This window comes from Aptenodytes patagonicus, chromosome 4 (genome assembly GCF_965638725.1).
Source record: "Aptenodytes patagonicus chromosome 4, bAptPat1.pri.cur, whole genome shotgun sequence".
Taxonomy (NCBI): domain Eukaryota; kingdom Metazoa; phylum Chordata; class Aves; order Sphenisciformes; family Spheniscidae; genus Aptenodytes; species Aptenodytes patagonicus.
Genome location: NC_134952.1, coordinates 34,711,381 through 34,717,965, shown reverse-complemented (window position 1 = coordinate 34,717,965; position 6,585 = coordinate 34,711,381).

Below are 6,585 nucleotides of genomic sequence, written 5' to 3'. Positions count from 1 at the left end.
ACAACAAAAAAATTATTTCAATACAAGCATAAGGCTGGTTTACTCAGTGGATGGAATATACTTTCTTTGGAATGATTCAAGGCTTTAGAATTGAGTTGCCTGTAAATTCCTCTGATTTATTTGTTGCATGTGTTGTGTACATAGCATACATAAAAAGTATAAAGAATGAGGCAGGGAACTGAAGGAAGAGAAGGGATGCTACCAGGCTAGAATCAATTGAATCCAGCATACAGAAGTGGATTGTCTGTTGTTGCTGAAGCATTTCTAGGGCTGGTCCCATCATTTCAATCTACCATTTTTAGATGGTCTGTAATTATGCCTTTCTTCTTCTTGGTAACCATTATGCCTGACTTTTTTTTGGTAACAAAACCTGGACTTAAATTTATTGACATTTGGAGTTTACCAAAAGGCTAAATAACAAAAGCTGCAACTAATTTTAATGTGAGCTATGCTTTGAACATAGACTATCATAATGCATGTGTAGGTGGAAGTGTATTTCATGTGCAACTAAAATCTGGCAATTTAGAGGTTCTTAGTGCTTGACTCTAAATCTTTACTTTCTTCATGTATCTCTTAGTCTCAACAACTCTCCAAATGTGAATTCCCTGTTCAGTCACTTCAAAGTCGTTCTGCTTCTAAGTCTATTATCTTCTCCTTTTCTTATGTCCTTGTCTTGGCTCCCTGGGCTTTCCCCCTTCTCAAGCTGCAGATCCACGTTTTTCTTGAACAAGAAAAATCGTAAGAGAGACTCTGCCTACCCCTGGCTTTTGTGCCTAGCACCACAATAGACTCTAATAGCCAGTAACAACAAGAATCTCTGATTGGTGCTTGCTGCCATGGAGAAGATAGGAACACTCTCTAGAAAGCTATTTGATGCAATGTAATCCATTTCTGCTGAGCAGATGCAAATGAAGATTTTAAAAAACACATGGATCTGAGCCAAACTTGGGCACTTTTATTTCCCTGCTTTCCTAAAATAATTTTGCTTTTGTGGTTGGACTGCCAGTCTCTCTCCCTCTGTCCAAACAGAGTTTTTGAACCTGGCAGCCACTTTCAGTCAAGCTTATTAGCATAATTGAACCTAACTTTTGGCAATCTATTAGTCAATTTATAACTACATTGATATGAATACAGGTGAGCTGAATGGTAACTCCCTGCATGGCCATTTTTCCTTCCGTTTCCATCCTCCAAAACCAAAAGTTTGCCAAGAATCCTTGAAAGAATTGCATGGAATAAGGGAGGGAGGATGTGTAGAACAACTTGGGGGGAAAGAGAGGTTCATATGAAACCATCTCATGCAATAAAATCAATCAGATTACACCTAAACAAAAAAAGCGCATTAAGTAGAGGAAAAAACGGGCTTCAGGCAGCTAAAAAGAACATACAATACAGATATTCAGTATTCAACATTAAAACAGAACATCTGATATGTATTTTTATCCAATTTTATTACAGAATTTAAAATGGGTTTCTGTGTAACTATGAGCAGGTCTATAGGTATGGGTCATTAATAATACAATGGAAGTTTTGGAGTAGTTTAAAAAGATGTTTTAAGTACAGTATTTCCCATCATGATTTTCAAATTCTTTTGCTACTCTAAGAGGAGAAGGATTTAATTCTTTGCAAAAACATGGATGACGTTATGTAGAAATTGTAAAATCACCCTTAGTTTTTCACAGGAAAATGGAAAGATTAGCTCATGTATTTGGACAGTATCGAGACAGCTCATATTCCACATAATTTAAATAAAAGACATGGAGGATTTAAGTACAGCAAAATTGCATCTCTAGCACACAAAAAAGACTCAACATGTAGAGATTGTGCTCATAAAATCTGTATTAATTTTTTTGTTTGCTGCAGCATAAATCCATCCTCTTTACTTATGAGAGTGCTAATGAAATCTTTCAGCTGAGTTAGGATGCTTTTGTCATATTCTGATGTAAAATTTGACTCCCTTTCTCTATTGGAAATCATAAAATGAAGGAGGATCAAATCTTTCTTTGTACGTCTTACAATGCATTTATATGTTTATTTGAACTGAATGTTCTTCAGAACAAGGACTTTGATATCCTAGCTGTCTGAAAAGCATCTAGCGTATTGGTAGCAATATGCAAATACAGTATTTAATTCCACCATCTTTCTATGGCCTTTCTTTGTGTAATAAATCTTTTTGGCCACATGAAAAATGTGAAAGTGTTGTAATTCAAAACGGTCATATAATTGTTCTCAAATAAACAAACCCTTTATTTTCAAAAGGCAAGTTTAAATAGCTACTGGAAAAGAGAGTACAGCTTGGAAGAGAATTATTTTCTCTGCCTGGCCTGGCCTGTTTGCATTAATTTATTTCCTCAATAGGTATGAACATGTTCTAAGGTAGTCTTTATTCTTACAAGATAGCAGAACAAAGGCCATTTTATTTGTTCAGGCATTAGACAGAACAACATAGTAACTCCAAATAGCTGAAAATGAATACATACCATTTGATATAAATCATATAACCCAACAGAAGAAGAATAAGAATCAAGGAAATAACAAGGAAAATGGTTTTTTCAGTCATCATTTAATAAAGCACATAATGATAGCTACCAGCAACGTGTAGTCAAAAATGGTTCTTGTTGTAATATTTGTTCAAGGGAAAGAGCTTTATGTTTTCAGTTGTCTATTTCCATTTTCTTCCATTTTGGAGATTAAAAGAATGGAAACCACAAGCCCAGGTGAATTAAATGAGCAGTAAAAGAGCCTTATATGCTACAACATTTGTTTTCCCTAGAATGTCTAGTATACATTGACATGTAGCTGGGGTACTGCAATCTGGCCTACTGCTTTCCAGCGGAGACTCTTCTCTTCAGCTTTACTGCCTAGCTAGAGCCTACCTCTCCCTACCATTCCCAAAACTGTTACTCCTGACACCAATTCTTGAACCCTTTTTGTAAGGATAACATTTTGTTCTGTCAAAGCTACTTCTCTTCACTGTTAGCAAAATGGTATACCCAGAAAGGGGAACCGAACCACAGCTTGCCAGGTCTGTGAACGTTCCTATCATGTTCCTTTAGTTTACTCCTCATTAGCTCAAAAAGAATGAAAATGCAGCTTTTTATACCTTCTTTTTTCTTTTCTTCAGTAGTAGGTGCTCTTTGGCAGTTTTCAAAGAGGTGGAAAGAGCAGAAAAAGTATCCAGGAAAGTATTCTCTATCTAAATTTTCAAAAATTTCTGCTTATTTCTGTCTTGTTTTTTTAAATTGTCTATTAAGAGGTCAACTTAGAAAGCAAAAAATGGAGCTATTCAAAACCAGGAGGTACTTTGAAATGAATATGAGCATATGCTTGCTGTTTTCTCAGGGCAGGTCTGAGAACTGGGAAATCGGCAAGGTTTCAAGCATTCAGCCAAAATACGTATGCAATATATGCTCAGAGGGAGAAAAGTTACCATTTTCTGTTGGTTCAAGTGTTTGTTCAAAGAGAATGTAAAACTTGACAGTGATAGTGGCTCCTTGATGCTTAATTAGTTTTTTTTAAATACATAGTGTTCACCCAAAAATCATCTTTTCCAAGTACCTGAGGGCCATCTTAACCTTTGTTTAGTGTAGGATGAAATCCAGCCTGTCATCGCTATATATTCAGTTAACTAAGACAGCTCCTCTTAATCCTACCCTAACGCTAATTAGATTGCATCAGAAACATAGTGTTGATATCCAAACATTGATTAAACCACCCTGGGGCCAAATTAGTTTGTTTGCTTGTAGAAGAACCAAAATACAGCCTTTGCAAAAAAAACCTTGTAGCTCACTTTTTTCTGCCTTTCCTCAGCAACTCGTAAATACCTGTGTATAAGTTTCTTTTACCTGTCTCCTATAGAATCTGAGCTTCCTTCCTTGCTTCTTTTCTTCCCTTCTTAATGACAGTCAGATCTTCAATCTTAGAATCATAGAATCATAGAATCATTGAGGTTGGAAAAGACCTCTAAGATCATCAAGTCCAAACATCGACCTAACACCACCACCCACTAAACCATGTCCCTAAGGGCCTCATCTGCTCGTCTTTTAAATACCTCCAGGGATGGGGACTCCACCACTTCCCTGGGCAGCCTGTTCCAATGTTTAACCACTCTTTCAGTAAAGACATTTTTCCATACATCCAATCTAAACCTCCCCTGGCGCAACTTGAGGCCATTTCCTCTCGTCCTATTGCTAGTTACTTGGGAGAAGAGACCGACACCCACCTGGCTACAACCTCCTTTCAGGTAGTTGTAGAGAGCGATGAGGTCTCCCCTGAGCCTCCTTTTCTCCAGGCTAAACAGTCCCAGTTCCCTCAGCCGCTCCTCAGAAGACTTGTTCTCCAGACCCCTCACCAGCCTCGTTGCCCTTCTCTGGACACGCTCCAGCACCTCGACGTCCTTCTTGTAGTGAGGGGCCCAAAACTGAACACAGTATTCGAGGTGCGGCCTCACCAGTGCCGAGTACGGGGGCACGATCACTTCCCTGCTCCTGCTGGCCACACTATTTCTGATACAGGCCAGGATGCCATTGGCCTTCTTGGCCGCCTGGGCACACTGCCGGCTCATGTTCAGCCGGCTGTCAACCAGCACCTCCAGGTCCTTTTCCGCCGGGCAGCTTTCCAGCCACTCTTCCCCAAGCCTGTAGCGCTGCATGGGGTTGTTGTGGCCAAAGTGCAGGACCCGGCACTTGGCCTTGTTGAACCTCATACAGTTGGTCTGGGCCCATCGATCCAGCCTGTCCAGGTCCCTCTGCAGGGCCTTCCTACCCTCGAGCAGATCAACACTCCCGCCCAACTTGGTGTCGTCTGCAAACTTACTGAGGGTGCACTCGATCCCCTCATCCAGATCATCGATAAAGGTATTAAACAAGACCGGCCCCAAAACTGAGCCCTGGGGAACACAATCTTGCCCATTAAGTCGTGGTTTGCATACCTGTGAATGCCTGGCTTAAGGAACCTGGCTAGCTCTGAGGTTCTGCAGAAGCTGAGCAAAGGCTCCAAGGAGCTAAATGGTGTACTTAAGGCACCTAAAATGGCAGTTGGGTCTCTAAATCTATTGTGAGAATCAGTGTCCAACCTAGTTTATAAACAGATTGGATTGAATTATTGTAACGAATATATCACCCAACACTGTGGGCAGGAAGATAAGCAGATTCCTCTTAGAAGTATATGGTTCTCAGAAATTATTACCTGAATTGCAATACATCCAGTTTTGTTGTCCTGCCAAAAGGTCGCTAGTAATTTTCAATCCATGGTCTCCCATGTAATTGCAAAATTACATTTCCACAGGAGCCACTGGGCTGGCACTTTGTGCAGCATGATAGGTCATATTAAATTAGCTAAACACAGACAAGTGACATATGAGCATTCTGGCTTTTATGTTAGTGATATCCTGCACTAGATGGTGCTCTGTACTTGTATTTTCTTAGGCAATACCACATTTGTAAACAATGTTTCTCCTGATTAAGTTGATTATTAAATGATAGAAAACAAGTAAAAAATGATTAAGTGAATGTAGTCCTTAACTCACTTTTGAAATCATACGAGAGTTCCTAAGGTTACCTAAACCCTGTAGAAATTCACAGCAACTAATTATCTTGAGGTATGGCACATTTAGGCAGTTAAATTGTGGTCTCTTCAATTTAAAAAGCCTTGCATTACAACAGTAGTTCGTATCTTCTACTGAGTAGCAAACAGAAACAAAACTGTACAAGTTCCAAACACTACCTGAACTAACATACCTGCACTACTGTATTCCTGCTATGATTCCTCTACTGCTCTTCCCTGATGTGATCTCTTTCTATTTTTCACATCTCAACTACCCTGAAATTCAAGGGAACTTTACTGGAGTGAGGCCAATCTTTATATCATAACACAAATAATACAGCATTTGAATGTTTCTCGTGATCAGGAAACAGATTTTGTGAACACTTGTGGCACCAGCAGGATGAAATAAGTGCTTGTGCCATAGTGAATTCATTGCAGGGAGAGCAGGAAATCCATCTCCTGCCAAGATGCCATACACCCATCTGGGAAAAGCACTCTCCCTGAAATCGGTGGGTTATTCATGTGGTACTCAGCAAATGTAAAATGCATGCTGCATACAATTGCTAGAAAGTCTTGCAAGTCTCACTCTATGGGCTACTATCTAAGTTTTAATTATTAACACTTGCAAGAGGTACAAACATTTTATCTTGTGATGAAGGGGATTTTAATGGTTGTAATGCATCTCCTTTTTCTTATTTTCTAATAACTTTGAATAACTCATTTTAAATAGCCCATGGAAGTTTTTGAAATAAAGCTAATACAAATTGTTCCAGTCCTCTGTCACTGAATCCTCTCTACCTCTGTTATGCAGCATGCTTAATTAAAAATCTCAGCACAGTTCTCATCTATTCCTCTTAATGACTCTTCCTAACAAGAAACCTTAACAGCTTCTGAGTTGATTTCACTATCCCTCTGACTCTGTAAAGAAAAAAAGACAACAGAAAAATCACACCCATCTGGAAGAACACAAGTCACTCTTAAGCTAAAATTTCTAAGCAAAAAGTTCTAGAGTATTGAAGGAAGGGAAGGGCTTCCTTTTTATGT